Source organism: Anolis sagrei, chromosome 5, assembly GCF_037176765.1.
Source record: "Anolis sagrei isolate rAnoSag1 chromosome 5, rAnoSag1.mat, whole genome shotgun sequence".
Classification (NCBI taxonomy): domain Eukaryota; kingdom Metazoa; phylum Chordata; class Lepidosauria; order Squamata; family Dactyloidae; genus Anolis; species Anolis sagrei.
Window position 1 is genome coordinate 143,595,260 of NC_090025.1, and position 24,348 is coordinate 143,619,607.

At 36.7% G+C, this 24,348-nt stretch overlaps 1 protein-coding gene across 6 annotated transcripts in view; it reads left to right on the forward strand.

The window, feature by feature from the left end:
* Window positions 1-24,348, forward strand: part of CNOT2 (CCR4-NOT transcription complex subunit 2) — a 61,250-nt gene that overhangs the window by 11,700 nt on the left and 25,202 nt on the right. For 2 of the 6 annotated variants that reach the window (XM_060777466.2, XM_060777467.2), the window contains exon 2: window positions 15,750-15,819. The exons of the other annotated variants lie outside the window; for them this stretch is intronic. The gene's annotated coding sequence lies outside the window, so the exon portion shown is untranslated. The remainder of the gene's footprint in view (window positions 1-15,749; window positions 15,820-24,348) is intronic. 6 annotated transcript variants of the gene reach the window in all.

Consider the following 24,348-nt stretch of genomic DNA (forward strand, 5'->3'; position numbering starts at 1 on the left):
AGTTACAATCTTTTCTGTTGGAGCCCTACATTTGCATTGTGTAGATTCAATTTTATTCCTTTTCTTCGGCTGGAGGTGGGGGGGGGGGGAGAGATACTAACAGAACACTACTAACCTCTTCTGACAGCAAGGGAAATCCATGTGAATATTAATTTTGCTCCACTTGTGCATGAGCTGTAATGTGTGTTTATTTTTAGGTGTGGTTATTTGGGGGAAAACAGTTGCTTTCGCAGACAGTCTGGGAAATTAGTTTTGAAGAATATGGATTAGGTTTTATCATCCATCAGATCATGAAAAACATAAAATACTGTTTAATATTTTGAGGTATGCAAATATTATTTGAATAGTTTTTTCAAATTCATTTTTATGACTCCATTTTCCCAATTTTCCCAGCTATTTAAAATGAAAGTAGGCCTGTTTGCTTAGTGCCAATACCTTTTCTTTCTCCTGTTTTTGAATCTAGTGTCTTATTTTCATTGCCATAAAGGTACAGACTCAAGAATTTTCATTGGTTTCTTGGGAATGCAGTAGAAATCTCAAGACAATTCAGCTTTGTAAGTTAGGCACTGATTTAAAAACTGCAAAGTTGGTAAAACATTTAGTGAATGAACATTGCAGAACTGGACCCCCACACATATACCATAGTTGTAGTGGGAGTAGGGAGAATTGAATGTTACCCTACTAAAAACAGCTCAGATATATTTTAAACGTTGACTAACATGTTTTCTTCAAAATAGTATTCTTAGGCCCGTCGCAAACTAGGTTCCTGCGGGAGGAAAATTGCTAGCATGTCCCTGACGTCACGAGACTCCGCCTCTCGCCCCGCCCCTTTCTCCGCCCCTTTCTCTTTGCGAGCGTGGTTTTTCCTGTGCTAGGGCAGCATTGCCCGCATTTTCTCTCAGTTGGCAGAATTCAACTGAGAGAAAATGCGGGCAATGCTGCCCTAGCAAAGGAAAAACCACGCTCGCAAAGAGAAAGGGGCGGAGAAAGGGGCGGGGAGAGAGGCGCAGGCTCATGACGTCAGGGACTTGCTAGCAAGGTTTCCTCCAGCAGGAACCTAGTTTGCGACGGGCCTTACACTTTAGGTTCTGTTAGTTAGCTGAGTAATTGTGTGATGGATTATGACATGCATGTTGCATATACACCCAGCTGTCTTGATACCATGTGACAGTTGTTGATTACAATGATACATAAAATGTCATAACATTTTAAAATAAAGTGATAGGATCTTGAAGCTTGAGAGTACTGTAGAAAACATGTGAGTATCCCCTTTAATAAGTGTTTAAAATTATCCAATCAGTCTCCTCCCCCCGCCCCCCCAGTTCCATACTTGTTACATTAACCTATGTTTTTAAACTGTTATTTTAGACTGTTTTCTAATCTGTTTTTTAATTACTGGGGAGCTGTGTTTCCCCTTCTCAGGGTACTTGTGCCCTGCTTTGTGCTGGTCAGTGACTGTTTTGTATTGTATTGTATCTTGGAGTTGATATCTCTGGGAGGTTTGGGGGGGGGGCTGAGTGGACTCCCATCCTACAAGAATTGCAGAAGCTTATTACAATTCCTACTTGTAATTTCTAAGGCAACTGCACTATATTTTTGCTCCCTGTTTACTGTTTTAGGCACAGGAGAGGCCTTTTTCAAATCAGCAAGTAAAACAAAGAATACTTCCAATTTTGAAAAAGGGCTCCTTCCTATCCTATATTTTTTAAATGTGGGAGAAGGACCAGAAATAGCCTTGGAAGAACATATGTGGCTTGTGGGCTGCATTTTCCATAATAAGTTTATTCATTAAGGTCCACTCCTCCTCTCTTGCCTCCCGAGTCTGGACTCAAGGTAGCTTACAGCAGTTAAAACAGACACAAATAAAAATAAGTAGATAAAATGTACAAAAAAATGAATGTAATTAAAACAATTACAAGTAAAGCTAAAAGCCTAGAATGAAATCAGTAACAAATATAGCCTGAAAAACGTAATAACCCAGTAACAAATATAGTTGGACTGTCAAGAGAGAGGCCTCCCACAAAGCTCCAAGGCTTGGACGGATGCATTTAAGGGGCTTCAGTTCGTCAGGTGTCCTGGGCTATTTGGTTTTATAGGTCGCAACCAGCATCCCCTCCTTCCGACCCGCCTGAATAAGCAGTGGAGCTGCTGTAATAAGAGACTTGTGTGTTCCCTATAACCAGCCCTAGTTAAGGGCCTGGCTGCAGCTTACCTGGCTGCACCAGCTGAAGTTTCCTGATTCTTCAAACATCCTATGTAAAGCACATTATAGTAATTCAAACAGGATGTAAAATGTATTTGCCACACTAGTAACAGATATTGAATACACTCCTGGATGTTGGTAGAACCATAGCATCCAGCCTAGGGTTAACCGAAGAGTAAAAATTAACCATGAACCTGTGTTTTTGAGCAAGTGTGATCTCTTTAAGCAAATCCTTAGTCCCTTTTCCTCAGTCTGCATTTTCAAACTAAACAGGAGCACCCCTGTTTTGTCCTCTGTGTTTTGGTTTGCCTGTCATCCCCTAGTCTGCAACAGTGTATATAAGATAGGAATATATATTGATTAAGTATAGCTTGATTTCAGTTGTAACAGTATTGTTTATATTAAAGTGCACATTTCCCAACAAAATTTTCTGGCCATGCATTTCGCAGAAAACTGTTGATGTGAAGTATCCATCCTCTGAAAATGTATATTTCAAGATCTGTTCTGTTTGTTGGCTCCAACTTGAGCAGATCCTATGAAAGAAAGAGTTCCAAAATCTCCAGTCATCAGTTGCCCTGAAGAGATCTTAGAAACCTAAGCTTCCATGATTTGGATCAATTCACCTATAGTGTGGTCTGCTGTTTCCTACCATCTTCATTTCATGATATGACCAAAGTATGGCACTCATCTTAACTTCTAAGCAGCATTTAGGATTGATTTGTTCTAAAGCCCATTCATTCATCATTTTTAGTAGTTGGTGGCATCCATAAAAACTCTTCATTCATACCACATGTCATACAAGTTGTTTGTCTTTCAGTCAGGTTTTTTTTTTCCTGTCCAGCTTTTACACCCAAACATAAAAACTGGAAATACTGTGACCTATATTATTCTCAATTTGGCACTTAATGTTATGTCTTTACACTCGGAGAGCTTTCTTAGTTCCTTCATGGCTGCTTTTCCTAGTCTTATTCTGATTTCTTGATTATTGTCTCCTTTACATTTCTAAAATTAAAAATGTTGATATAACTGAAGTTGCAAATTAATGCACACACCTATCTAGAATTAGACCCTCTTTAACACAGAGGAGAGGGCCTTATATCAGAATCAACATTTTAAGTTGGACAGAAGTTTTAGCTTCACAACTTATAATTCTTCAGTGTGGATAGTACTTAAGTAACTATTAAGCCTGAATATACTGTAATTAAACTGAAATTTCTGTCCATATGAACATGCTCAGACAGTAACTTCATAATAAACACCATATGTTTTTGTGTCTACTTGAGTGTATGCCTCTTTTTATGTCTGCTCAAAGGTAAATCCCAATCAGTGTATTGGAGTTAGCTGCCAGAAAAGTGGAAATTGAGCCATTATAAATTATTGTACATCAATAGAATGGCGAAAAATTTTAGTAGAGCAGTGCTGAATATTTTATCAGTCAGGAGAAAATTACAATTACTGCAAAGGGATAATGGCAAGGTGGACTACTCAAAAGGAAAGTACCACAGCTCCTTTTGATTTTCTCTTTATCTGTTTTACCTGACAGTAGTCACTTTATCAAGTTTCAGCAGATAGTAAGAAAGAAAAAAAAGAAATGGGCTTCTTTGTCACTTTGGGGGTGAGACCACATTTATTTGGCATCTCTGCTACCAGAACCATTTTAATTAAACATTGCAGTTTTGAGATTTGGTACCCTCATTTCCCCCTTTATTTACTTATCCTTTTATATTGTTTCTTCTAAAGTGTAAATAGCAAACCCTAGTCTAAAACTTATAGAAGGTATTAGAAAGTATTTTCATTAAGTATAGTTTGCAAAACAAACAGGTTCTAGGAACTGTATTCTAATGAATCAAAAGCTTGGTTAAATAATGGTTCAGCATTACGAGATGGCATAACAGAGGTGTCAGGTTCACATACCTGCATGCAAGGGAAAGAAATAGAAAATGTCCATAGTTGACTTCGAATGAGCCTCTGATTCTCATTGTTTTTGAACTTTGGAAGCTGGATTTTTCTCATTTTTGTTAGTTTAAATAAATTATTAATTTGTTTATACCCTGGTTATTTTAGACAAACAAGATCAAACTTTGGTTTCAGATTGCAGTTAGAAAAGGCTGGTTTCCAAAATCTGGACATAATGGAAAACTCTATTTTTAAATAAAAAAGCCAAAGCATTCAATTTCTTCTTTCTAGGAAATGAAGAAAGAGAAAAGGTGCAGTTCTTTTTTATAGCATTAAATTGTGCTCTTATCATTCTCTTGGAACTGGACAATATATTATATATTGTCGTGCCCATGCAATTATAATGGCTTAGAGTGGTGTAAAGAGAAAACTGTGAGTGCTTCCACCCTCTTTCCATCTTATGCATAGATTTATGTGACATATATATGTCACATAAATATGTGATATGCGTATCCCATACAACATAGCTCTGTGATGTGGGTTCCTTATAGCTCAACATTATTTGCTGCCATTATTTTTCTTTCATTTTATTCTCAAGTATACCCCCTCCCAAGTCTTATTTTACTTCATAACTTTACTGTCTTATCTTATACCATTCTCCATGTTGTGAATGAATCGTGGATTCCCCATTCTAGAGACTAGGGCATGGAACAGTGGATTCAAATTACAGGAAAAGGGATTCCACCTAAACATTAGAACCATAGAATCAAAAAGTTGGAAGAGACCACAAGGGACATCTAGTCCAACCCCCTATCATTCAGGAAAAGCACATTCAAAGTACCCCTGACAGAGGCGATCCAGCCTCTGTTTAAAAGCTTCCAAGGAAGAAGCTTTCACCACATTCCAAGGCAGAGCTACACTGCTGAACAGCTTTTATGGTCAGGAAGTTCTTCCTAATGTTCAGGTGGAATTTCCTTGCCTGTAATTTGAACCCATTGCTCCGAGTCTATAGAACGCATTGCTTTGAGCAATTATGATAAACTTCTTGACAGTTAGAGCTGTTTGACAGTAGAATATGCTGCTTCGTAGCATGGTGGAGTCTCCTGGGGAGCAGATGCTGGGTGGCCTTGTCTCAGGAGTGTTTTGATAGTATTTTCTTGCATTACCAGCGTGGGGAGAAGGGTGTTACTGATCGCCCTTGTGATCTCTTCCAATTCTATGATTCTATGGTTTGCAAGTTTCACTGTTGCAGATTTCATTATTTAAAGATTTGGTTAATATGTTCTCTTTCGGAATCCCTAGGTACTCCAGCATGACCTTGTGATGAACCTCTGCCATGGAATTGCTCTGGAGAAACAAGACATTTCTAGAAATAGCACTTCTCTAGGCATTTGTAGGTTTTCCATCATGGTTCCATGGGCAAGGTTGACCATAAAGTTAAGCTGGAGAATGTAGATATTACTTTCCGTCTTATAATTTTTTTTTAATTTGAAGTTTTTCTACTTTTGCGGGGTCCTGCGCCCCAACCCCAGCAACTGTAGTGGGAAGGAAATAATATATATCTACATCCTTGGATATATACTCTGCCATCAATGGCTTGACTCCCAAGTTTTTTACTTCTAACTACTGTAGAATTATTTAATCAATGGAGACTTGATAAATAAACATTTTTCTCTGTTCATTGATTCATTACATCTACTGGGAACGAACAGATTTAGGCCTATGGCTCATTGCGTAGCCCAAAAGTAAGTGACACATATAGTTCATGTCATTTAGGAAACCACTGATAGAAAATAGCAGGCATTCAGAGAATGCATTGTGGAGTTTGATTTCTTCTTCTAAATGTTAGCACTTCATAATGAGTGTTTCTTTAAGATCAAATGTCTCTTTTTGTGAAAATGCCTGGGTCCTTTCTGTATGGTTTGTTACCCGTCCTTTGATGTAATTCATTATTGATTTGCAAGTAATATACTTGTGGAAAATATTTCAAATCTTCCAACTCTCAAAGTTATTATAAAAGTGTTTTATATCTTTCTCTGTCCTTTGTATTTTGTTTCATATCCAGTCTCATCTGCATTGTGAACATTTTAAACTACCACATTAGAAAAGTTTCCTTCAGCTCATGCATGAGCTTTTTTGCTGATACTTAGCGTTTTTGAAATAATCAAATCAGAATGCAGTAAGTCTTTATGTGCCCAACATGAATAATGGGCGGCATATTTAAATAAAATGTTAGAGGACAGAATATAACAGCACACATATTATAAAATGCATACTGGCCACAAACTTTTAAGCAATGTTTTCTCATCAGTACTTCTTGCTGTTTCCCATATTTTCAGTCTTGTTTATTCTTTCAGCTATTGCCTCTTAAATACTTTTATGAAGTATAGCATGAATTGCTATCTAGTACTTGATTTTGGGCAGAGATTTTGGATTTCTGTGCCTTGTTGTTTTGTACCAATGTTTTTTTTTAGTTTTGATTCTAATTTGTAGAACATAAACTGGTATACTTGTTAATTGGGAAGTTATAGAAGATAGAATGGCTCATGAAGAAAGTGTAATAGGATTATAGTTGAACATTAAGAAAAAATATCATAATGCATCTGGTTGTGCATCAGTTAGAATGTATTTACTATACATTCATCTTCATATATGAGAAATGAGTTCTAAAAATCCTTATATTGCTAATGTTCAGAAAGTAGAGAGGAAAAATGATTATGATATAATATTTCCTATATATTTCTTCAGGTCGGGAGGATTTTGAGATGGAAAATGAAAACAGGGAATCATCTACAGGTGGTAATGTTGTAGTAATGATTTATCACATTGATCTGCTAACTGGTATTCGGGTCATAACAAAGAAAAAATATCTGAATATCCTTAATGAGTATGCTTTAGGAACCCCCTCCCTCTTAGAATTAACTAGAGATGAGGCAGTCTGAACTTGTTAATCCTAAGTGCCACTGTCTGTGGCCCAGCGCAAGATGAGAATATAATTGAACCACCTGGAAATATTGTCCACACTACTGTGAAGTTTAATTTATACATGAATGGGAAAATGCCAGAGAACTGTAAAAGTCCTAGTATATTTCAGAGGAGGAAGTGTATCTGGATTGTCCACTGGTACAAAGACAGTTGAAAGGTGGAGTTAAAACTATTGAATCTCCAAGATGCTTGATTGAGAACAACTGAAAAAGCCATCTCAATAGAGGCTCACCTAAAATCCACACCACAAGTCAGAAAAGGACACATAAGGGGTCATTACCATAGTTTATGAGCACTATAAAGAATTAAAGATAAAAGAGCTTCCTTCACAAACTGGAAGGCTCTCTCTCAAATGAGGTAAACTTAGAAGAACATGAACTAGAAACTGAAAATTGATAATTTGTTATTTAAAAATATGGAGGAGCGTATTGCATCAAAACCATCATAATATATATTTTAAGTACATCAGAGGCAGGAAGAGAACTAGGAAAGCAGTTGCATCATGGGATAACAATCACATTATAGATGTTCTAAAGAAGGACAAAGTTTTTGAATGAAGAAAGGGAACTGCCATTTCCAAGAGAGGAGAGTGAATGGCTGAGACAAATGGAAATGGAAAGAGGGGAAGTTTGAGAAGGCTTTGAAAAATTACCAATTAAGAAACCACTGGATCCAGATGATACCAGTAGAGAACTCAAACATGAAATTAAAATATAATTAAAATATATCTCAGATCAGCTTTTCTACCAAAAGACTGGAAAGTGGCCAGGATAACACCATTTAAAAATATGGATCAAGGGGACATAAATGATATTATAGACCAGTGGTTCTCAACCTGTGGGTCCCCAGATGTTTTGGCCTTCAACTCCCAGAAATCCTAACAGTTAGTAAACTGGCTGGGATTTCTGGGAGTTGTAGGCCAAAACACCTGAGGACCCACAGGTTGAGAACCACTGTTATAGACCGTTTATCATGATGTTTGGTGTAAAATATCATTAAGGATAAAATTATCAAGTATATGGAAGGACAAGCCCTGCTGAAATAACAATGAGCACGTCTCCTGCAGAGAAAAAGTATGTTTCATTAATTTATAAGACTTGGAAGTGTCAGTAAACAGGAGCAGGAGCAGCTTTCTGGTAGATATTTTTTATTTGGATTTCAAAAACCTTATAATGAAGTCACAGTTGAAAAACACTGAAACAGCTTCATAATCATGGGATAGGAGAATTCGCTTATGGAATTGGAATACTTATGAGTCCAAAGACAGGCATCTAAGAGTAAGAATAAATGACCTGTTGTCATAGTGGTGCTGAGGAGTATGAGCAATTGGTATATCTGGTATTGGGACCAGTTCCTTTTAACTTGTTCATGAACAATTGCGAAGTAGCCAGATTTGCCAATGATGCTAAATTATTATATGAATAAAAACAGATTGAAATGGCAAATGAGATGCAGTGTTAGAAGATATGAAGTGATATGTATTGGGGCAAAAAGTCTCAATTTCACATTGGAGCTGAACTGATAGTGACTGCCCAAGAAGTAGTTGACAGTTTGATGAAAATGTCAACCCAGCATGTATACCTGTTGTAAAAAAAAATGAATTGAATATTCATTATTTAGTTAGTTATTTTTCAATGTATAGTACAGTCAATAAATCCCATGGCCAAATAATCATCACCTGTCCAATATCAACACAACATATGACTAGTTTCACCTGAATTTCTTTGCACATTGCAGAAAATTTAGTGGGAAAAGAAAGGGATCTTGCTGTGTTCGAAGAAGAGCTAATAATCTTTCCTTACCATCTTTTCCTACTTTGATGTACACATGTGGTTGAAGGGAGGGACAGGTTCACTCCTTGGGTTGCATTGAGATTTGGATACTTACAGCATAAAAAAATTCTTCTGATCACTTCAGCTGTCAAAATATGAGTGAATTATTTTGTTTTCGGATGTTTTGAAGTTAGATTAAAAGTAGTGCGAATTACTGCTTCTTATTAGCCCTTGAAAAGTTGTGTCAAACATCTTGAGGATGATCACAATTAATGTTGGGCCATAATGTGTAGCCTTCTGGCTTTGTAATATTTGTACTAGACTTCAGTCCTAGAAAATTTGTGCACAGCTTAATAATATCGAGTAATTTATTTGAAATCTGGGATATAATGATCCTGTCTCAGTAAACCACAGTTGATTACATTGTGAAAAAACTTGTGGACCAGTACACCCCTCTCCCATTGTCTCACCTTTGAATTTAGGACTATTCCTGCTGTCTTGTGTTATGTCCCAAACTAGAAACTATGGGCTTTTGATATCAACCAGAGTAGATATCATAAATTGTTTCATAAATTGTTGCATAGCATTACTATCAATTGGACCTAGGTTGTCCCCATCCCCCTGTGATAAGGTAGGGGGGAAGCTAGGGCGTTGGGGGGTATGGGGCGATGGGTTGCCATGCTCCTGGACGTGTACCACCAGAATCGCCACAGTCTGCTGCTATTCCAAAGGCACATCTGAATATAATTAAAATATATCTCAGATCAGCTTTTCTGAGATGTATCAGCTAAATGATCTAAAGAGATCATTTAGCTGATAAATTGAAGAGTTTTCCAAGTGTATTTGTGTATATGTGTTATTTAATCATTTGTTATGGTAATCAGTTAAAATACCTTATGTAGTTTATTTTATGAGCTCTTTCTTCTTGTGGATATACGGACTTGTCCAGATTTTATAGCTGCTGGAGAGAAATATGGAACATGTTTTGTTTTCCACCCACCTTTTTTGTTACAATACACTGTATCACGAAGAATTTCGGCACATCTTGAAGTCCTAAGTCTCTTGATATTATAGAATTATATTACGTTTGTTAAGTTGTAACAATTGTAATAATATAATTTTCTTTGGTTTGCATTTCCATCTGTTCCCCGAGTGCTTAGATGACAGCAAAGGTGACAGCAAGCTACAAATACCCCTTCTAGGCTGATTATTTTAAGCTTGCTTGCTGATTCCAGTCTCATTGGCAGTTTTTGAAATTAGTTTAGCCATTCTGAAAGCTGCTTAGAGATCCATGTTATCATGGTTCATCTAAGATTGCTTATTGTATCTGAATAACCAATGACATTGCAACATATTAAACCATCCTAGATTGATTCAGGACAAAATTAAACATTTTAGAATATTTCTCTGTGTTACATGTAAGTTGAATGTGTCGTACTCCTGTACTTACCATATATACTTATGCACAAGTTGAACATTTTTGACAAAACAATAAGTTAAAGCCTGGGCCAACTTATGCATGTGTCAGTGCTAGAAATAGAGAATGATAACAGCTTGATGAGTTTGATTTTGGGCATTTACAGTGGAACAGAGCCTCAGTGTTCATTTTTAATTGGGGCTTCTCAAGGTGAGGCTTATGCACTAATCCCATGTTAAAAATGGCCACCACTGTTCTGTTCCACCTCAAGTGCCCAAAATGGTAGGCACAGTGTTGCTGTAAATGACTCTTAGAACAAAAAGAAAGTGGAGTCAGAGGAAAGACTACTTTTCTTTCTCTGGTTTGGACAAGAGAAGGATAATGGGTTGAGAGTGCTGCCAAGAGGGGCTTCCTTCCACTGCCATTTACCACTGCCTTCTTGCCGGCTCCCTAATAGAGGCAAATTACTTTTATTGCTCTTTTCCCCGCCCCCACTTTTTTCCAGGCTGAATTCCCATTTCCCCCCTCATTTCTTTGCCTCTTGAGAGTATTTGTACTCTAATCATAGCAAAATCCATAGTTTTGACCCCAAAACCTCCTGCCAATTTATTAATGAATGTATACAGTAATATGCTTGTTTGACTTAGTACATGCACTTTCAGGAACTAGGAATTACTTAATTTGGAGGACAGTGTAAAATCTGTCCCTGCAGTGTGAGGTGTTTCTGTTGTTCATTTGGTATGAAAAATCAGGTGTTTTATCTCATTTTCACAGATATTAAATGCTTGGTTCTTCCCCCTTCCCTTTAGCTGCCAGTGTGTAGCATAACTTCAAGTTCCAAAATAAGATAATTAATGTATCTTATATGTGGAAAGTAATTCTGATATATAGTACAACCATAGAATCAGTATATTAGGATTCACTTATTAACAGTTTTACTTATTTACCTGTGACCTCTTACACTCTTTGTTGTTCAGTCAGTTGAAAATAATAGGGTTCACTATTATCCATGGCCTCATTATTTGTATATTATCTGTGGATATAGGGATCATACTGTATTCAGGATTGTCTTTTTCTTTAAAAAAAATATTTGCACATGAAAAAGTAGGATATTTGCTAGTACAGCAGTTGAGCTTGCACCGAAGTAACACATGCAAGCAGGTGTGTGTAATAATTGGTTTGTAGGTAGAATTGTGTGTATGCATGTGCCTTCAAGTCACCTGTCTACTTATGCAACCCCATTAATGACATAGAGTTTTCTTAAGCAAGGGATACTAAGATGTGGTTTTGCCAGTTAGTTTCTCTGAAATATAACTTATTAAACTATTATTGTTAGAACACGTACATAATTTTGGGGAGAAGGCTGTAGAACAAGGATTGGAGTTAGGCATCTTTCCCCATGTTGTTAGACTATAACTCCCCTTGTGAACATAGACAGTGGTGACATGGTGTGGGAAATGAAGTTCAGAAACATTTGGAGGATTGTATAATTCCTACGTCTGTTGTAGAACCTAGGGATTCTTCCATTTCTCGTGAACTCGTTTCTTGCTAAGCAACAGAGTAGTACAGAGTTTAATCATTTGCAATGTTTTTATTATTGTAGGATTCTGAGTGAATATCTGGGTTTGTTTCCAGTTGTGGGCAGGAAAAAGCACTATTTGACATGAGCCCTTTTCTAGGATGAAGGTGTCCATATGACATTTTCTTTGTGAACATAGGCTGGGGATTTTTCCCACACTTTACTGGTGCTTTCTAAATGTATAATGCATTTGCAAATGCAAGTAATTTAGTAAATAAAACTCCCCAGTGGAGAGAAATATCTGAAATGGTAGAACTGCATGTATGTGTTGCACAGAACTCAGGTTTGCAATTGAATTAGAAATCATTGTATTGCAAGATGACACATTTTGTCTCCTGACTTATTAAAGAGCAATATTAAGCTTAAAGATCTATGCCAAAATATGTTTATAAATCTTCAAAAGATAATAAATCTCATTTTTGATAGAAAATAACAGTTGTTCAGTACTTTAAAAAGAAAATAGGCACTGGTAGAATTACAGACTAAAATGTGAAAGCGGTCACTAAATAATAAAAGCTTTTATAGCCACAGAAAGTATATACAATATATGTTTTGCATTGAATTTATGTAAAGTTGAATTTTGGTCATATATCAACCTATTGGTTTCATAGATACAAGGAAACATACATTTCTACTACTGAGGAAGTTTCCACCCTGCAATGCTATGTAATAGACCTAAGTTGGAAATACTGCATTCTTATAGTGGCATTGTTTATAAGATGTAAATACACATAACTGTATACCACAGTGCCCTTAAGTTTCATTCTGATGCACACTTAACTTAGGAATGTCTTTTTGGTGTTTGCAGCCCAACAAAACTGCATCTATAGCACGGAGATGAAGGAATTGTTTGTTGCTGTGTGTCTTCAAGTTGTTTTCGAGATATATTGTCTCTGAGGCAAGCTTGTCAGGGTTTTTCTTGGCAAAATTTGTTTGGGGCTGGGTGCCATTGCCTTTCTCAGAGGCTGAGAGGGTGCAGCTTGCCCAATACTGCCCAGTAAATTTCCATGATTAAGCAGAGATTGTAAACCTGGTCTCCAGAGTTGTAGTCTAATATTCAAACCACAGCACCTCTCTTGATTCTTCTATTTGCTTATCACATTTGTATTATAAGCATGTGTTGCAAATTGCTTTAATAACTGTACCCTGGGTTGTAGCTTTTTTCTGTGAAATGTTAACTTGCATATTCTTGGGTTGACTAGGATGCATTATGCCCTGTGAATGCTGTTAAAGAATGACAGATTAAAGGAAGCAAATCTAGGTCACTTGCTTATCATAAAAGAAGGCTTAGCCCTGTAGCAACTGCACTGAGTCAAGAGAATGCTTCTCATATGTTAGAGAAAGTGGTAATTCCTTTGAATTGTTACATTAGAAATGCACTTCACCTTGCTCTTTATTCTTATGGACTAACCAATACAGTCAGGTTGAAACTCATGAGACTGAGATGGGGGCATAGAACACCCTTGCCGATCCACTGTCTTTTTACATTGTTGTTACAGTAACAGCAGAAGGCTAATATAATGTTTGCCAGGTGGTAACAGCCATAGCTCTTTGGTTTTAAAAAAAATTATGTCTGTGGGTTGAGGAAGTGAGGGGAATGAAGGAACAGTGAGTGTTGTCAAATACTAAACATTTTGATACATGTTACTTTTTAAATGTTCAAGGAGAATCTTCATTTGAAAAAATGTTTCATCATAGAAAGTAATGATTTAATTAATTTATAAATATGAGATACGACTACCAAACATATTTGGTCATGTATATGCATACCATTTCCTTATATTCAGCCTCCATACCTTTTTGCAAACATGTTTTCAGAGATTGCTAGAAATGTCCACATTTTAATGGTAGAGAGACATGGTCAACATTCTGCTGGTAGTATCCCAACATTGCCTACACTGGTGACCTTTTTCTGTTTGTTTAATTTATATAACAGCTTTTATGCAGCAGGAGACTTATTAAGCTAAAACAAGATGCAACCAAAAAATCTGATGATTCAAAAATGTTAACACGTCATGCAAAAGTCAGAATTTTACAACAGTGTAAAACAATATAAAATCTATCTATATAATGAAAGTGAGTGTTTGTATGTATGCATGTATGTACGCAGCCGAGTATGTATGTATGTGTTTGACAGTGTATTTTTCTGGTTGAGGTCTGACTTCCACAGACCACAGTGACTCCCACAAATAAAGGACCATAACAAACTTGGCACACAGACACCCCCACCCCCCATGGCCCACTTTATGTCCTGATGAAGTTTTGGGGAGGATGGACCATGGATGATTCAGATACTTCTGCTACACCCATCAATCATGGAATTGCACCAAGTTCTAATGGGTCCATTCATAACATCCAAAAGTAAACAATGTCTTTCCAAATAACCCGAGCATTGCCGTGTATCTAAACTAGTACTTAATGAAGATAAAATCTGATTATGAAAAACATGCAAGTTGGACTTTTGCAGATTTGATTATTTGTGAATTTGTTTAATCTATTATCTCTAGGAATCTCTAGATCTTCCAATAATCTTTTACTGGATGTTATGATGGAGGGCTTAGAATCTGAACTTCTCTAGGCATTTATAGGATCTTCCATCATAAAAATGTTGGCAAAGAATTGCATTGGAGGGCCTAGAGATTTATAGAGAGGTGTTCTCTCGGTTTTAAAAAAATAGCCGTTTTATTTGAATAGTCAAGGGAGATGTGGAATAGAATGGGAAAAGGTGTGTAATGGGCTGTTTATCAGAAGAAAATATGAAATGCAGGAAATTTTAGTCTATGGACGTTATAAGGCGTTATATTAAACATAGATGTTAAACGTGTTTGTTATTTATTCCAAACTTAAACATAATGCAGCATATTTGTGTAATCCACTGCTTGTGTGATTTAATGATGGTTACTAATTTACCTCTGTTTCGGATATACTTGCTCACTTACGTTTTTGCCAGAAGCCAGAAATCTCATGCTCTTGCCAAGTGTGAAAGTAACAGCTGAACTCTTACTTTGTGTGTGCTGGATCAGTCATGTAAAGTACTGCTATCTGCCGCTTTGAGCGATGTGTTAACTAGAGTGCAATGAAATGTAACAAGAAAACATTTTATTGGGAAAGCAGACAGTAAATTCTTCTAACAAATAAATAGGCAATAACTGAATTAGGCCATCGGACTGGTGTTCCTTTTTAAGTAGATTTTATTGTATTAACTTAATTTTTTAACTATTCATAATTATTGTTTTTGATATGTATTTTATTACGTTTACTTGTAGGTATCAAATATGTGCCGGCTGGAAGCCACCCTGAGTCCCCCCCCCCCCCCAGGGGGTTGAGAAGGGTGGGGTAAAAATGCCCGAAATAAATAAAAATAAAATAAATAAACATGTGGAAAAAGAGTTGGTTGTTTCTCCCTGTGCATGTATGTGTCATTGTGATAAGGACATATCTATTTTTTTTTAACTTAGATAACTTTAAAATGACCTGCAAATTCATATGGTTCTCGTGTGTTAGTATGGTTTTGTAACCATTATATGAAAAAAATGATCTTCACATTAAACAATTTTCTATACCCTATCTCTGATTTGTTTTTTATTAGTACCTGCTGAACAGCACTTTGGAGATTGAGTTCTAGATTGGAAGGTCTCTTAACAGTTGGCTTAACAGTTGGCTTGAAGAAATGCAATGGAAGTCAGATAGTCTCTTTTAATATTGTAAAATAATAATATTGACAGTTGTCTCTGAAGTGTTCATGTTTTTACCAGGTTTCATTTTCATTTCAAAATGTTCTTGATGAGCCTTTTAAAGCTCCTGAAGTGCATAAGTTATACTTTACATTTCTATTGTTTTTGCTAATGTTATCAAGTCAAACAATTTTTCTAACAACTGAATCTACTTCATTTGCAGGAAGTGTCCATCAAAGCTTGCTTGCTTCAGCAGACACAAAAAAATTAATGGGCAAAAGTACAGTTTTTAGGTAGGTAGACATTTTTGTAGTGTGTGTTAGGTTTTTTGTAGGAAGAGCTTAAGTGTGTGTAAAGAGATGATAAATTGTATCTCTGTTAATATTTGATAAGAGTCCAGGATTAAAAAGTGTATTTGAAATGTGTAGATGCATCTGTGTGTTTTTAGAATGAGTGTTTTCACACACACACATATAAGAAAATATATAGATGAGATTTTTTGCTTCCAAAGCTATTCTTACATTTGAATAATTAATATTTTATTTGCTGTTGGTTGACTTGCAGTTTTATTAAGTCACTCTGAAGGATAATTGTGATGTTCCTTTTAATATTATTTGGATTCAGTTTATTTTATTTCCAACAGTTTTGTTACTTGCATTTTGTAAGCTACACTTGAAGGCACACAATGAGAACCAAAGTTACATTGAAGTCCCATTGAGACATTTATCAGAATATATGTAATTATTCACTATATTTATGGTAACCTTCATATTCAGATCCTTCTATTTTAAAATTTTCATTTCAGGAGCTACCATCCTTTTAGTTCAAGGGTGTAGAACCTTTTCCCCCCGGTCAATCTCTAGTAACACCATGAGTAAATTTAGCCATTGGCTACATCTTCTGTTGGTTGTAACCCAAACTGAAAGTAGGTGGGAGCCCCTGTTTTTCTGATACTGTCTTTTTATTAATTTTCCCCAGAAATTTAACAGCATGCATTTACATATTTAATTGGGAATTTCAGAGTTGTTTTGTTGTTGTTTTTGCAAAGCTTTACAAATTATACCTTTCAGTCATCATGCATCATTTGTAGCTTGGTCCCAAATTTAAATTGAATGACAAAAAAGAGTAGTACATATTGATTCATTAGTATGCTTATAATATTAAAGGTCCTCATGTTTTGCTTACTCTATTTTTTCCTACACTAAAAGATATTGGACATTTTTTACTTTTCACCATAAAAAGGGATTTAATAATGATTAATTGATCTTGCCCCATTTAGTTAGCTTTTAATATTGTGATGGAATAAAAATGTCTTAACTTGCTGAAAGAAGAAGAGAAAGGAACCATCTTCAGCTCCCTAGTGAAGGAGTTCCAAAATATAGGACCGGCCACTGGAAGGCCCTCTCCTTTCTTTGTAACAAACAAAACATGAAGAATAGAGAGATGGGCATCTCCATACAATCTTAGAGCTGTAATAGATTCATAAAGAGAGATATACTTTTTCAAATAACCAGGACCTAAGATCGATAGTGTTTTATATATCAAGAGCAGTACTTTGAATTGTCTCAGGAAATGGTCTGACAGCAAGTAGAGCTGTTGCATTAAGGGAGTTGTGTGTCCCTGTAGTCAGGCCCAGAAGAAACCTGGTTTTATTTCTTTAGGCCAATTGTAGTTTCTGAGTGCTTTTCCAAGGCAGCCCCATGAAGAGGCCATCACAGTACAGACAGTCCCCGAATTATAGACATCCGACTAAGAAGGGTAGGTGTGGGTGGTGAGACAAAAGGAAGTAAGAGAAATCTACCCCTAGGAAAGGGAATTAAATGGCCGTTTAAACTCTGCTGTAAAACCTCCAGAGAAGGAGACTCCACTGCACTGAGACAGCATATTCCATTGCCAAACAACTCTTACTGCTAGGAAGTTCTTCCTAATGTTTAGATGGAATCTATTTTCCTGTCATTTGAATTCATTGTTCCATGTCCTGGGAGAACTCACTGACTAATCCCCAGCTCCTCCTTTTGAGCGCTCTCCAAGACAAGACAGAGCCAGCTTGTTCCTGGTTTAGCCCGGAATATTGAGACACTGATGGTGCCTTAGACTCATATGTTCCCTTTCACCCCTCATACACAGCAATGCTATGGTTTGAGGCAAAGCATCATTTGCTTCATTGTCATAGTGGGCAAACTGTGGTGGTGTGTAAATGTCAAGACACTTCAGGGTTAGGTTCTATGTGCCGGAAGAGAAGGGCACATTATAAGCCAAAGGTTTCTCTGGGCTTGTTGTCATTATGCAGTCTAAATATATAGAACTAGATTGATTTGTGTATATACCTTGCTGGGCATCTTCATGTGTAATTGCTTTCCATGATCCAATATTTTGGACTGTGCATATAGTCTTTCAGAAGAGGCCTATGTTCATCTGTTTGGTTCACTTCTTCATCCTGAGGGTTCCAATCCAAGCTGAACAGTAGGATTTCAGTCTTTTTAAAAGGGATCTGAGCACAGAGTACACATAAATTCCTGTATTAGTGCCTGCATGTTTTGTGTAGGAAAATGTGTTCAGCCTTAAGGGATTTCTTGACCTTTACAGTACAGTGACATGAAATGCTAAGAAAGTCTCTCTGGGTCCCCTGAACCTTATGTCTAGGTAAATGTGCCCAGAACTGGAACTTTAAAATCTGAAATAACTTGAATTCTGCAACTATGAAAAGTCTGGCTTCTACGTACGTCAATGACACTTAAAATTTTCTGGGAGGAGTTACCACATGTGCCAGCACAATTAAAGAGTTTCAAATTCTTAAAGGTTTTGATTTTAGAGTTATTTGGAAATCGTCTTCAAAGAAATGTAGGTGGTAGACTTTTTTTTATAAGGCAATAAGAGAGGAAAGTTATAGGTTGTTGCATCAGAATAAAGATGTGACATTTACTGTTGATAGTTTCTTCATTTAATACTGGATATTTTAAACTATAACAGAAGATATTCTTTGTTAATTTTAAAACATCTTTGATTTTTAACTAAAAACAACACAAAATCACAATTAGTTCTGAAAGTATATCGAAAGAATTATTGTAACGCAATTTGATCATTGAGACTGATATGAGGAAGATAAAAGTAATTTAGCTTAATAAAAGGTATTTCAAAAATACATGAAACGACAAAGCAAAAGACCCTCCTCTTCCCACCAAATATTTATATATAGTACTTTTAACTAAACCATCAATGTTTTGATAATTTATGCAGATCTAGAAACATTTCACATTAGTCCTTTACTTTTACTTTTCACTTAAACTGAATGCAAAGTGAAATTTACTTTTCACTTAAACTGAATGCAAACAGTTCTCTTCTGGAACAGGATATTTTGTGACTAGAAAAGTTAATAAAGTTAAAATTACCAAAGATAAAGCTTTATTTATAGGAATTTCAATTAGGAATATCCACTGTTTGTCCAAATTTGAACAAAGTAAAGCGGAGCCTGAAGTTCTCTTGTGTTGAAAACTTGTGGGCAGGCCGATTAAAGATTTTTAAAAAATTGCTGCTGCTCATCTTTAACTTGTAAACAAAACCCATTTGTGCCATGACCAGTATAAAAGTGATCATATAATCTCAATTAAGTATACCTATCATCTACCATATAATATGTAGTATTATACTTTTAAGAAAAGAAGAAAAATAAATTCTAGAAATATATTTTCACAAAACACATTTTCTTTTACTGTTTGGTCAAAAATAACTAGAAAATAGCATGTCGCGGAAATATAGTAGGAGTGTATTTGTCCTTTCTTTGAGGTATTGATGTCTGCTTTCCATGCTCGGACAACTTACAACTTTTGATAGAAGAATGAATTCTATGTTCTATGGATCTAGCCTAATAGAGAAAAATACTTAACAAGCAGTAATAATTGTACAGTTATAATGTCTTTCAAGCAGTAGTTAGCCACACCCAGGCCACTAGAAGAAATATAGATCAATGTCCAGTACATCTTCAGGAACCAGGGTTCAGTAATCAAGGCATTTTCTGATGTGCCCAATAAATGTTACATTAAACGTATGTGTTGCTTTTCTCTCATTTTAAGGTCAAAATAAATGTTTCTCATTGTTTTCAAAACAATTGCCAGTTAAATATCTCAACCCCTTCTGAAGCAATCAGTTAATACGCAAAGGCTATTATGTTTCATAAGGCCTTTGTCTGTTCCTGGAAAGAGCAGAAATGAGGTCAGCCTAGTTTCTTGTGGGATGAGCCCCATGGCCTAGGATCAGCCATTCCATCAAAACATACTGTCTGAATAAATGCAATACAAAGGCCTTCCCCAAAGATCTTAAAATGTGGACATGTTCATTTGGGGAAATAAACTCTCTCATATACTGGGGATCAGAGTCATATAGGGCTTTATAGATCATAATCACTTTGAATTTTGTAGTCAGTGAAGCTGTTACAATATGTGAGTTTTGTATTCCTATTAATCAGTCCCAGTACAGTTTCCAAAGAGTTTCCAAAGGAATACTCATGAAGAGTATGTATATATGTAATAGACTAGTGCAAGGATCCGTTAATCCGTTTTCCTTTGGCTTATTCAGCTTCTCTGGACGGCTGTAGCAGCAAGGGTTCAGCTGCCAGGTTTTTTTTCGCCTGAAAAGGCATACGTTCCTCACACTCAGGCTCCTTTGAAAGGAAGAAAGAAAAAGAGACCACGAGGGATGCTTCCTTAAACCTGTTGCTCAAACGCAGATTCTCTTGGAAGGAAAAATGGAAAGGATCCCAGGAAAGGGGAGTCTTGTAAGTTCCCCATTGCTGCCAGTGGGCCAGATCTTCCCGGAACTTTCAGCTGCCTAGCCAAAATCAGATTTTTTCATTAGCTGATTTCTGGGAGACTCCCGAAAACAGATCTGGGTGCCCAATAAAATTTGGATGCCTAAATTGCACAAGCCTAGTATATAATATGCATGTGTGCATGCACTTGTTAGCTTAGGATGATGCTATGAATTTCATAGAATTTTCTTAGTCAAGGAAATTCAGGGTTTTTTTTTCCAGTTTCTTCCTCTGAAATATAGCCCACAACACTTAATATTCCTTGGTGGTCACCCATCTTAGTCCTAACCAGAGCTGATCTTGCTTAACCTCAAAGATCAGACAGGATTTAATGTGTTATGGTAATTCAGATGAGTTGTAATCAAAGCATGTGTTGCTATAGCCAGATCTGACATCCACAGGTCCATAGAAGAAAAGTTCAAACTATATGAATGCACTTCTGGCTGCAACAGAAACCTGAGCATCCAGGCTCAGAACCGAGTACAAGTTGTTAGGAGTTAGCTCAAGTTGTAGAGTTAGGTCAGGCTGCTTCTTCTTCTGTGTGCCAGGAATGACTTGAGAAACTGTAAGTCATTTCTGGTGTGAGAGAATTGGCCATCTGCAAGGATGTTGCCCAGGGTACGCCCAGATGTTTGATGTTTTACCAACCTTTTGGGAGGCTTCTCTCATGTCCCTGCATGGGGAGTTGGTGTTGACAAAGGGAGCTCTACCCATTTTCCCTGGAATCAAACCTCTGACCTATCGGTCAGCAGTTCTGACAACACAAAGGTTTAACCCATTGTGCCACTGGGGGCTCCTGGCTGCAAAATTCAGATTTCAGGAGGGGTATAGCCCCATTCAGCACATTGAGTTCTTTGATCTGTGTTTCAGCTGACCAGAACTCTTGTCTGGATTAACTTTTGGTTTGTTAATCCTCATCAAGTGTTAGCAGATGCCAATTTCATACCAAAAAGCCTTCATTGGAGTTGGATGAGAAGAAGTGATAGAAGCGAGTGTAATCTGAATATGGGTAACACCAAACCCTGGACAATTTCCTCTAGCAGTTTGTGTGAAATAATTTTAAGAGAAGACTCCATCAGCCAATGACTAAGATGACAGAAAATAATATAATGGAATTTTGGGTTGGATATCTTTGTATCATGAAATAATTTATAAATGTACATGCAGTAAGATGAAAACCCAAAGATAGGAAGATGTCTTACATTTAGATCAAGTTTAAACATCATTTGTTTTGAAGTGGAAAATTGAATGTTGTTTATATCTTAGTTCTGATGTTTCTGTTAACATCTGTTCCTTGGTCTATAAGTAATTATTGTATTTAGGTGCTGCTGTATATACTTGTGTATAAATTGACTCCGTATATGTTGGGAGCAAGTGTATGGATTTTGCTATGACCCATGAATAATTCGAGGGTAGAACTTACAGGTATATAAGAAACAAATCTTTTCCTCTCTGTTGAAAAATACATAGAAGGAACCTGCAAAGGAAGTACTAAAGAGAAGGGGAGGATTGTTTACTTGAGAAGTTACAAATAAATTGTATTGTTGATCTTAAAATGTCTACATTTGTACAAATACAGATAGGGGAAAGAATATAAATGAGGAAAAGGTGGGAGGGAGAGAAGAACAAGGAAAACAACCTTGCCCCTATTAGTAGGAACCCAGCGCAAAGCAGTGACAAGACAGCCCCTGTTGGCATGGCTAGTTTGGGAGTCACCACAGTCTTCCCTCACTTTTCTTTTGGCATGAAAAATGTTCAGCGGGCACACACTCCACTAATTTGAGTACTTGAGTGGAGCAGCAGTGACCATTTTCAATAAGGAGTTCCTGCATATGCCTCTGTGCAGAGGGACTGCCAAGTCTTGCAAGGATTATATGGTTAGCCCCTATTAAATGAACACCACAGGTCTGCTCTACCTCAAGTGCCCAAAATGCCAGACAGGCCACCATTTTTGGGCTCCCCCACATTGCTCCTGAACTCTGCTTGGGTTGAAAAGGGTGAATAATAAGAAGAAAGGGCTGTTTTTCTATCTTCAGAATGGACAGTAAGGTGAGGGGTAATGGGGCCAAGTCAGGCTTCTTGCCTCAGCCTCTTCTCACTACCTTCACCTTGAGTCCCTAATAGAGGCAGGTTGCTTTCCTTACTCTTCTTTTCCCTGCACTTCTTTTCAGGAAGCATTCATGCCACATTGAGCTCATTAAGCCATAGTCATCTGTTTCTAACGTTGACTTGCGTACAAGTCAATCCTGGTTTGGAGGGACAATTTTTGTTATTTTTAAAACTTTTACATGGAATATATACGGTATTTTATGAGACTGTGTTCTTGTGATTTTGGGCTTCATAATTCATGGAGTGGGCACAAATGATCGTGCTCTCTGCGGAATGATTAATGACAGAAGACAAAACCTTTTAACTTGAAAGTGCATCATTCTTAGTGGTGACAAGCAAAGCTATGATAGTGATGCCCCTTCTATAATCGCAACTAAAGAACATTCAGTTTGGCATCATTACGTGTGGTTACTTTGGTTGACTTTGATCATCTTCATGTTCATGGTGAGCAGCTGCCATTAAGGATTTCTACTCACCACATCATTTTGCTCTGCTGGAATAAAAGAGGAGATAATCCCCTTAGCCTGTTAAACACTGCATTCCATTTTGTTAGGTGATAATTACATTCTCAGAAGATGTGTACAATGGGATGAGCCAATCATGAAATGAGAACACTAGTAAAGTGTGTTTGAACAACTTGATAGATGCTTTATGGCTAAAATAGTAGCAACCAATGTTTTCTGAAGTGAATATAATTTAAGGAATGGATAAAGAATTAACTGACAAAATATGGATGTCACAATGCAGCTTTATTTTGCACCAGTTGCAGTGCTGCAAACATGCCCGTTCTTAATGAAATGTTGAGAAACCCATGACTAAGGACATTGCTTTTGCACATCATGTTTCATTTCTTTGTTTAAATATTTATGTCCTGTCCTTTATGCAAAGAGCTCAGGGTAGCTTACAACAAAATCAACTTAAAACATTAAATAATTACAGTGGTTTAAAAATATCAAGAAAAGATTGAACGAGTTCTTGTTTTAAAAACAGATAATTTTAAATTTTGACTCATAAAATGTTTGTAACCTGGATAAAATCAGTTTGGCTTGAAGGCTTCAGTCAAAAGCCAGCTTTAACTCATTTTGAAAATAATTCCAATGTTGGTGCCAGTTGGGCCTCCAGAGGAAGGGAATTCCACAATGTTGATGCCATCACAGAAAAGCCGTCTCCCATATCGTCTCATAATGTATTTCCCCTGCTGATGGGACATGGAGGAATGCCCTTCAGTAGGTCTCAGTTTTTGGTCAGGCATATAGAGAGAGATGCAATCCCTCAAGTATTGAGGTCCCAAGCAATTTAAGGCTTGAAATGTTAAGGCTAGCCCCTTGAATTCAAAATGGAAACATATGATTTCATAATCATGGATATGATTGTAAAATTGTATCTCAAGGATATCCCATGCAGTCAGTACAATTGCTTCAGAACAGGTGTTATATGATATAATACTTCATGAAGGCATACAGAAGAACTTCGTACCTGTTTGTTTCCATGTTATATTTGACTTTGTCAGTTGCCTCATACCTTAGGTTTTTTGTGCGGTACCTGGCTCAGTTGTTTAATAGAGTTAAAATATAACACCTCTAAAATACAATACAATAAACCCAGGCACAGTGGTCCTTGTTATCCACTGGAATTTGGTTCTAGGGTTCCTCATTAATTTGGTTTGGGCCTAGGACTCCCAATGGATTTTTGAATCCTATTATATACTATGGTCTTATATTAAATAGCAATCTGAAGGCTTGTTTTATGGGATTTTTGAGAGGTTAGATATGTGTGTACAGGGTGGACTATACAGTAAAATACAGTTTATGCTTCTATTTATATTTCACTGTGTCTTATTTATAAGTGAACAATATTTTTGACTAGTTTTAACTGTACCTAAGAAAAAATAGGATTGCCTTAACTTGTC